The sequence below is a fragment of the Sminthopsis crassicaudata genome, chromosome 1 (genome assembly GCF_048593235.1).
Source record: "Sminthopsis crassicaudata isolate SCR6 chromosome 1, ASM4859323v1, whole genome shotgun sequence".
In the NCBI taxonomy this organism is placed as follows: domain Eukaryota; kingdom Metazoa; phylum Chordata; class Mammalia; order Dasyuromorphia; family Dasyuridae; genus Sminthopsis; species Sminthopsis crassicaudata.
In genome coordinates, this window is record NC_133617.1 from 31,770,606 (window position 1) to 31,779,470 (window position 8,865).

Below are 8,865 nucleotides of genomic sequence, written 5' to 3' on the forward strand. Positions count from 1 at the left end.
TTTCAATTTCCAATTATTTGATAAGAGAAGGAAGTAGAGCAAAGAATTGATAGTTGCCATGATCTTCGGGGAGATGTAAATCAATTCTAATATATCGTGGTCAATCAATCAAAAAGCATTTATTAAATGCGCACTGTGTGATAGAGTATTATGCTAAAAGCTGGAAATACAAATCCAAAGAATAAAGCAATTTGCCAAATGAAATCAGGCAAAGATTCAAGGAAGAGATATGATGTCAAATATTGATCCCAGACAAGGTCAGAATCTAGTTCAGACTGAATTATTGTTGGGAGGTTATGTTCCAGTCTTGGAGACCCCATTTGGGATTTTCTTGACAGAGATACTGAAGTGATTTGCCATTTCCTTTTCCAGATCATTTTATATATAAGGAAACTGAGGCCCGGAGTCACACAGCTGATAAGTGTTTGAGAATAGATTTGAACTCAGGAAGATGAGCTTCCTGACTTCAAATGCAAACTCTATTCACTTCATGACCTAGCTGCTCTAGTTCAACCTAGATGGGAATTTTTTCTTCTTTAATAGTATTTTATTTTTCCAAATACATACAAAGATAGTTTTTAACATTCTCCTTTGCAAAAGTTTGTGTTCCAAATTCTCCATCTCTCCTCTCCACTCCTTTCCTTAGGCAGCAAGCAATCCAATATTTGTTAAACATGTGCACTTCTTCTAAACATATTTCCATATTCATCATGCTGAACAATAAAAATCTATCAAAAGGGGAAAAACATGAGAAAGATAAAAAAAAACCCAAGCAATCAAACAACAATAATAACAAAAGCTGAAAATACTCTGCTTTGATCCACATTCAATCTCCCTGGATGCAGATGGCCCTTTTCATCACAAGTCTATTGGAATAGCCTTGAATCACCTCATTGTTGAAAAGCATCTAGTTGATTACACATAATCTTCTTGTTGCTGTGTACAATGTTCCATTCGTTTCTGCTCACTTCACTCAGCATCAGTCTTTCCAGGCTTTTCTGAAATCAGCCTGCTCATCATTTCTTTTTTAAATATTTATTTTTAAGAAATATTTTATTCAAATAATGTAAGAAAAAAACAGAAAAGAAATAATAAACAAAAGAAAACATTGTCATGGGCCCAGCAGAACATGAGGGAGAATTCAAAATATATAATAATAAATTAACAGTTCAGAAAAGTATATATATACACACACACACACACATATATGTACACACAATGTATTAGTAGAAATTGTATTCATGCATATCCATCTTTACTTCCTTGTAAATTGTTCTTTTGTTCTTTGATGCACATCTTTTTTACTTTATTTTTTCCCTTTTCATCTCTCACTCCAAGCAAGTTATAGTTTAGAAAAAAATATTTATGTATGCATATGTATATATATATATATATACACACACATACATACATACCACATCCTCCCCATATACACACACATCTTTCCTATCTTTGTAGAAAAATTTAATTCTTTGCTTAAATTCTGCTCCTTAACTTGCCGTGATATTATTTAACCTTCCCCATCCAAGGATCCCTCCCTTTTCTTTTTCCCTTACTCTTTGCTACCCCACTCACTCATCCTTCCCCCCTTATTTCTTTAGAAATTTTGGAGGGTGCTGTGCCCTTCATAGGATATATGTAGTGTTATTTATTTAGTCCATTCCAGATGTGAGTAGATTTTCAGAACTACAACCCTCCTCCCTCCTCTATTGCCTCTGTGTCTATTCTTCCTCTGTACCTCATTAATATACTGATGGCTATTAATCTTAACTGTGAAAACAAAAAACAAAAAAAAATTTTTAACTGTGCCCCAATCTTTCTTTTGAGCTACCCCATTGTTGATGTCAATCTTTAACATATGGTATACATTTCTCATGTTAAAAATATATAGAGGCAGCTATGTGGCATAGTGGATAGAGGACTAGCCCTGAAATCAGGAGGACCTGAGTTCAAATTTTATCCCACACACTTAACACTTCCTGGCTGTGTGGTCCTGGGCAAGTCACTTAATCTCAATTGTCTCAGCAAAAACAAAAAAAAAAACAACCCATAAATAATTTGTCCATATTGATTGAGTTCCTTGAAATTGATACTGGCTCTTATAGTTAATTTTTCTATTAAGTTCAGGTTTTGCTGATAGAAAGTCCTGAAAATCTGCAAGTTCGTTGAATGTCCATTTTTCTTATTCAATATTACAAATAATTTTCTGGATATGATAATTTTGGCCACAGGTTTAATTTTTTTAATTGTCAATAAATATGATTTCAGTACCTGCAGTATTTTATTGTGGCTGCTGCTAAGCCCTGTCTAATTCTATTTGTAGCGCCAGTGTATTTGAATTGGTTTTTTTTTTCTTGTTTCTTGCAAAATTTTCTCTTTGATATGGGGGTTTCAAAATTTGGCAATAATATTCCTATGTGTTTTCCAACAAAGGATCTCGTTGAGGTAATGATCAGTATATTTTTCCTATTTCTACTTTCCCCTCCTGTTCTATCACTCTAGGATAATTTTCTTAGATTATTTTTTGCATTATTGTGTCAAGGTTCTTTTTTTTTGGTTACAACTTTCAGGCAGTCCAATTATTCTTATATTTTCTCTTGATATGTTCTCTAGATCTGTTGTTTTTCTTATAAAATGCTTCACATTTTGTTCTATTTTTTCATTCTTTAAAATCTGTTTTGTTATTTCTTGGTGTCTCATAGCTTTACTGGCTTCCCCCTGTCCAATTCTAATTTTCAAAGAATTATTTTCATCTTTGAGATCTAGACCTCCTTTTCTAGTTGGTTAACTTTTCCCCCTAATCTTCTTGTTTTTATTGGATGGTTTTGTTTGGGTTTTTTTTGTTGTTTTGTTTTTTAGTTTTTCCTCAATGTCTCTCATTTGATTTCTAAATTCTCTTTTGAATTCTTCTAAAAATTGTCTCTGGCCAAGGAGCCATTTCACTTTACTCTTGGGATAGAAGCTTTTTTAACTTTGGTGTCCTCCTCTGAAGATGAACCCTGGTCTTCTCTGTTCACATAGCAAGTTTTTATATTTGGGATCTTTCTCCTTTGCCAATTCATTTTAAAAAATAATGTTAGTACCTCAAATCATAGGACAAGGGAATGGTGCTTCTAGGTTCACCTCTGTTCTTCCTCTGAGCTGGAACCTCAAACCAAGAGCTCCATTCTCCAGCAAGAGCCTGTAACCAGCAGCGTCCCAGCAAGAGCCTGTAACCAGCAGCGTCCAAGGCCCCCCTGCTTCTGCACTCCCAGTGTGCTGGTTCCTTCTCACCCTGCAGCACAGCTGGGTCTGGCATTTCCAATCAGCAGAGGTTCACTCCTTATTCCTGGACCCCCACACCTCAAGCTGTCCTGTGGTTCCTGCTGAGTCTTCAGCAACACCCAGGTCCCCACTTGATGTTTGGGAGTTAGTAGGAAGATATTTGCACTTCACATGGGTTAATCCCCAACCCAGAGTCTTTCTTTAGATCTTCTTGGGTTTTACCTGGAGGACTCCTGTTCTGCCTCAAGTCTTTTTGATTTTTTGCCAGTCTATGTTCACCCTGAGGCATATATTTGTTCTATTTGTGGGAGAAATCTGGACATTTGAAATTTACCAGCTTACTCCACCATCTTCCTAGAATCTTCCCCTTATTTTATAGAATAATATTCCATTACATTCATCTGTCATAACTTATTCAGCCATTCCCCAACTGATAGGTATCCACTCAATTTCTAGTTTGCCACTACAAAAAGAGCTGCTGCAAACACTTTTGCACATGTGTGTCTCTTTCTCTCCTTTATGAATCTCTTTGGGATACAGGCCCAATAGAGACACTGCTGGATCAAAGAGTGTGCATAATTTGACAGCCTTTTGGGCACAATTCCAGATTGCTCTCCAGAATGATTGGATCAGTTCACTACTCCACCAACAATGCATCAGTGTCCCACTTTTCTTTCCTATATCTACTCCAACATTCATCATTATCTTTCCCTGTCATCTTAATCTGAGAGGTATGTAGTAGTACCTGAGAGTTGCCTTAATTTGCATTTCTCTAATCAATAGTGATTTAGAACATTTTTTTCATATGACTAAAATTGGCTTTAATGTCTTCATCTGAAAATTGTTCATGTCCTTTGACTATCAGTGGGGGATGACTTGTATTCTTCTAAAATTGAGTCAATTCTCTGTATATTTCACAAATGAAGCCTTTATAAGAAACACTGACTTCTAATCTTCACTGCTTGGTTTTGTTTGTGCAAAACCTTTTTAATATAATGTAATCAAAATTATCCATTTTTCATAATGCTTTCTAGTTCTTCTTTGGCCATAAATCTAGATAGGACTTGTATTATGTGATCTTTGTGATCCATTCTAAGGAAACAACCTGGGGGAAAATTAATAATTACCAGTAGGATGAGGCTGAAGATCTGGCATATGATTTAGATTGTCTAAAGGGCATTTACTAGCATTTACTAAAGCATTTACTAACATATACAAACATTAATAATGCTACTTTACATTCTGTGATTTGGATAGATAAATTATAGGATCCTTTGGAGATAATCAACAGAGGGATGGCTCTGGAGGATGGACTGGATGGGAAGACTTGAAACAGGGTGACCAACCAACAGGCTAGTGTGATAGTTCAGGCAGAAGGTGATAAGGACCTGTGCCAGAAAAGAGAAGGAAACAGATGTTGGAAATGTTAAGTAATTAAAATCTATAAGACCTAGCCTCTGAGTGGATATGGAAAATGAGGAAAACATCTGATTTTCCAGTTTAGGTGACTGGGGCAATGGTGGTCCCATTAATAATTAAATAAACATAATTAAATTTATTGTATTAAATTAATTTATAAATTAAATTTATAAATAAAAATAATTAAATAACAATAATTGGGTCTAATTATGCAATTGAGACCTAATAATTGTATTTAATTAGAATAATAATTAGACAGTAGGCATTTTCAGTGGCTTTCTCCATTTTTAATACATCCTGCTTTGCTATCTCTGTTCAGAAGGAGGGAAGATCTGGGAGGAAGTGATTTGGGTAGCATATCAATAGTCACCAAGAATTAGTAGTGTTATCAGAATTTCCCTGTCATGGTCTCTAAACTGTGGACAGCTAGTCCTGCACAAAGCAGAGATTTAAAAAAAAATAGCTTTTTATTTTCAAAATATATGCAAAGATAATTTTCAATATTCACCCTTACAAACAACCTTGTCTTTCAAATTTTTTCCCTTCCTTCCTCCCCTAGACAGCCCATAATCCAATTTATCATGCTGCACAAGAAAAATCAGATCAAAAAGGGGGAAAAAAAAGCAAATAGCAACAAAAAAGGTAAAAATACTGCGTTGTGATCCACATTCAGTCCCCACTGAACACTTTCAGGACTCCACAAGTCTATTGGAATTGGCTCAAATCACCTCATTGTTAAAAAGAGCCTCAAGAAACAGATTTTAGAGATCAAGTAACAGTTTAAACAATCACTTTCACAATGAGGAATAGAGTTTGCAAATAGGAATTTCTCCTGGGAAAGAGGCCTCCTCCTGTTGCAGGAAGGTAGAGGTTTGGTACAGAAATCATAAATGGGAAGGGAGGGGGAAAGTGGACTACAATACAGTCAGATTAAAGGCCTGAATGGTTTACCATGACAAGTCCACAAATGCAGGACAATATGGGTGTTCTCTAGTTCTGTAGGAATAGTTCTTAAGTGATTATTTCAAATCACAAGAGTCATTACTTGGTGGGAGAATTCTGACAGCAATAGGCTCTACAATCTTTGATACACTTCACTTAACATTTACAGGAGAGCGTTAACAATTGATTGATCATTTCAAGCTGCAGTGTAAGACTGACTCTTGAGTCAGAAGAGGCAACTCAGAAATCTAAATGATTAGTATATTCATTATACTTATCATCTTAGTATTTATTAAAATCATAATAATTTATTAATCATTATACTTATCATCTTGAGATTTATTAAAATCATAATAATTTTTCCTCAGTCATAATTTAAAATAACTAGCATCTATTCAATCAGCAGGAGAAGTAGAAAATAATGTTATCTTGAAACAAACTGGCCAAGGAATGTGCTGAAATAAATCTGATATGGTTCATCATCTTAGCTCTTGTTCTTCTAAGCATGAAATCTATTCCAGATTGGAAGATTGTTCTTAGATCAAAAGATACTCATGGGAAGACCCAACTAAGGCCTTCTCTCTACTGATCTTAAAGGCATTTCCTACAACCTGATAATTGAGTCCCCATTAAAGAATATCAAAGAAAGACATTTTGGAACCCAACTGGAAAGGATGCTGTCAGGTGTTGTTCACCATTAACATGGCTATCAATTCTCAAAGTCTTTGATCTTGGGTCCATGGCTCATGCCTTTAAAAGACTATTTATTTATTTTTTTATTATTAAAGCTTTTTATTTTTCATTAAAAGACTTTTAAAAACTAGACATGTAGCACATACCTGTGAGAAATACTGAAAAGTTAGGTTTCCACAGTGTTGCAAGCTTTGAAGTAGTGTAGGACAGTGGATAAGGAAGGCTAAAATTCCACACAACAATTAAGTAATCAATAGAAGCCTTGAGCAAACAAGGAATTGGGGAGCTAGGAAGGTACAAGTGTATTCAGGCAATCAGAATCTTGTGGTTTTGAGAAAACCACAAACTTAAGATAATAGCAGATCCCACCCAAATTAGCTGGGGTCTTGATCAAATCTTGAACAAATCAATATTGTCCCTGCTTAATAGGCTAATTGAATATTAAACAACACAGTCCCTAGGAGAAGTTTTCTGCCATTTTTGAACATGGGATGCATGATGAGAGAGGGGGGACATGCTGATACATATTTAGGGGTAAATAGATAGTGGATGTATCAGAAAGGTTGTAATCTAGAAGGAAGCAGACCAATCCAGTCTCTGAAGGGAAGGACTGCACCAAACTAACAAGCATAAAGCTGCTTCTGCTTCTGCTCAGAGTTCCCTCTTCCTGAAGAAGAGTCCAGCCTGCTTCTGGCCAGAAATGTTAAGACAATTTCTTAAAAATCTTCTTTAATAAAATTTCCTCAATATCTGATTCTTCTTTAATAAGTTTTCCTTGATATGTTTCTAACAATCCTATAGTACGGACAGCAAAGGAGATAATAAAAAAAATTAACAACAGCTTGTTAAAAAGCTTTTAAAGGCTTACATTTAAGTTTTAATACCTTAAACTGCAGTAAAGAATGCCCTGTACATTATGGCTTGAAAAGAGATCACTGATTGGGGCAATTAGAATAAATCCCTGGCCTTAGAACAAGACTCCAAATGAATCTATTCCAGATGGATTTGGGGGAGCTCCATGTCATTTCTGCACTAGGATTTCACATAAGAATGCTCCTCTCCTTACTAATGTATGAAATTGTCCATCGGGCTGAGGCAGTCCAGTGGGATGGCTCTGAACTTCAGGATTTCTTGAATATAAGTGATGAATGATGGCTTCACTCTTCAAAATTGGCTTGTCAAGTTAAATAATTCTTCAGCAATCATCCCTAACCTGTGGCCATAGTGTTTGCCAGGCTGTGAGTATAGCCACTTAGAATATATCTTTCATTCCTATGGTCTTATTAAAGGACTTTGAGTTCTGACTTATAAGGCCTTACCAGAACCCAGAGGAGAATATACACAGGATTTTGTGGTCTACCATGATGTGTAGGAGATTAAGGCCCCGTTCATTTGTAATAAGTAGAATGGAAATAATTTTAGATATTTGATATGGAATTGAAAAATTATGGACTTCACAACTACTCCAGTAGCACATAGATAAAAATGGAAAACCTAATTATGGGAAATAAGCTCTAATGGGTTGGCCAAAGAATAGGAAGTCCCCTAAGTAGACAAAAATTATTTCAAGCTACATTGAAGAAACTGATACTAGAATTGTACCTGTTGACTTGTAAGGTCCTTTCCACCTTTAAATCTATTGATATAATCAGATTGATTCTGTATCTTTAAAAAATTGTTCCTATTTATAGTTAGATGATTTTGTCCTATAACTGCCTAAATTATGATTCTTTGTTTCTAAATTTAATTCCGAAACTTAGATGATCTGTATGTAATGAGTAAAATTTAGAAATCCAGTTCTGTTAATCATTTCTATTCTTTTTAAATTTATTTTTAAATAGTATTTTATTTTTCAAAATACATGGTAAGTAAGGTAGTTTTAAATATTGCAAAACCTTGTGTTCCAGTTTTTCTCCCTTTCTCCCTTCCTCTACCCTCCCCAAGACAGAAAGCAATCAGATGTAAGTTAAACATGTGCAGTTATCCTAAACATATCTCCATATTTGTCATGCTGCACAAGAAAAATCAGATCAAAAGAGGAGAAACACAAGAAAGAAAAAATAAGCAAAGAAAGAACCACAATAGCAACAAATAAAGTGAAATCCACATTTGATCCACATTCAGTTTCCATAGTTCTCTCTCTGGATATGGATGGCATCATTCTATTCTTGTCTTAAGAAGATATGTTACCTTTGAGGGATGCAGGTGGACATTAAGTAGTATCTTTACACCATCAAGTATCCTTTCTGGATGTCTGGTCTGTTATCCAAAGAAATCTGGTTTGTTGTGTCCTTGCAAATGCAGATGGCCTCAAAGAATGAACATTTCTCAATCACAGGAAGGAAGAAAGGGGCTGTTGCTAGCCTTCCTTCCTAATTTTGATTCAATCAAATTTTCTTTCATTTATGATACTAACCTTCCTATTTTCTATACTACCCAAAACTATAAAAGAGACTTGTCTCCCTCATTCAAGTTCTTGGTTTTGCTTGGGAAACTGAGAACTCATTTACTGTTTGTGCTTTACTAGTGTAGTAATTGTTCTAAGAA

At 35.1% G+C, this 8,865-nt stretch overlaps 1 long non-coding RNA gene across 1 annotated transcript; it reads right to left on the reverse strand.

Annotated features, from left to right (window-relative positions):
• Window positions 1–405: 405 nt before the first annotated feature.
• Window positions 406–8,616, reverse strand: LOC141560097 (uncharacterized). Its single transcript, XR_012487627.1, has 3 exons — window positions 8,509–8,616; window positions 4,504–4,652; window positions 406–728 (listed from the first exon to the last, which is right to left on the reverse strand). It is a non-coding gene; the product is annotated as an uncharacterized LOC141560097 (long non-coding RNA).
• Between the last annotated feature and the right edge of the window lie 249 nt (window positions 8,617–8,865).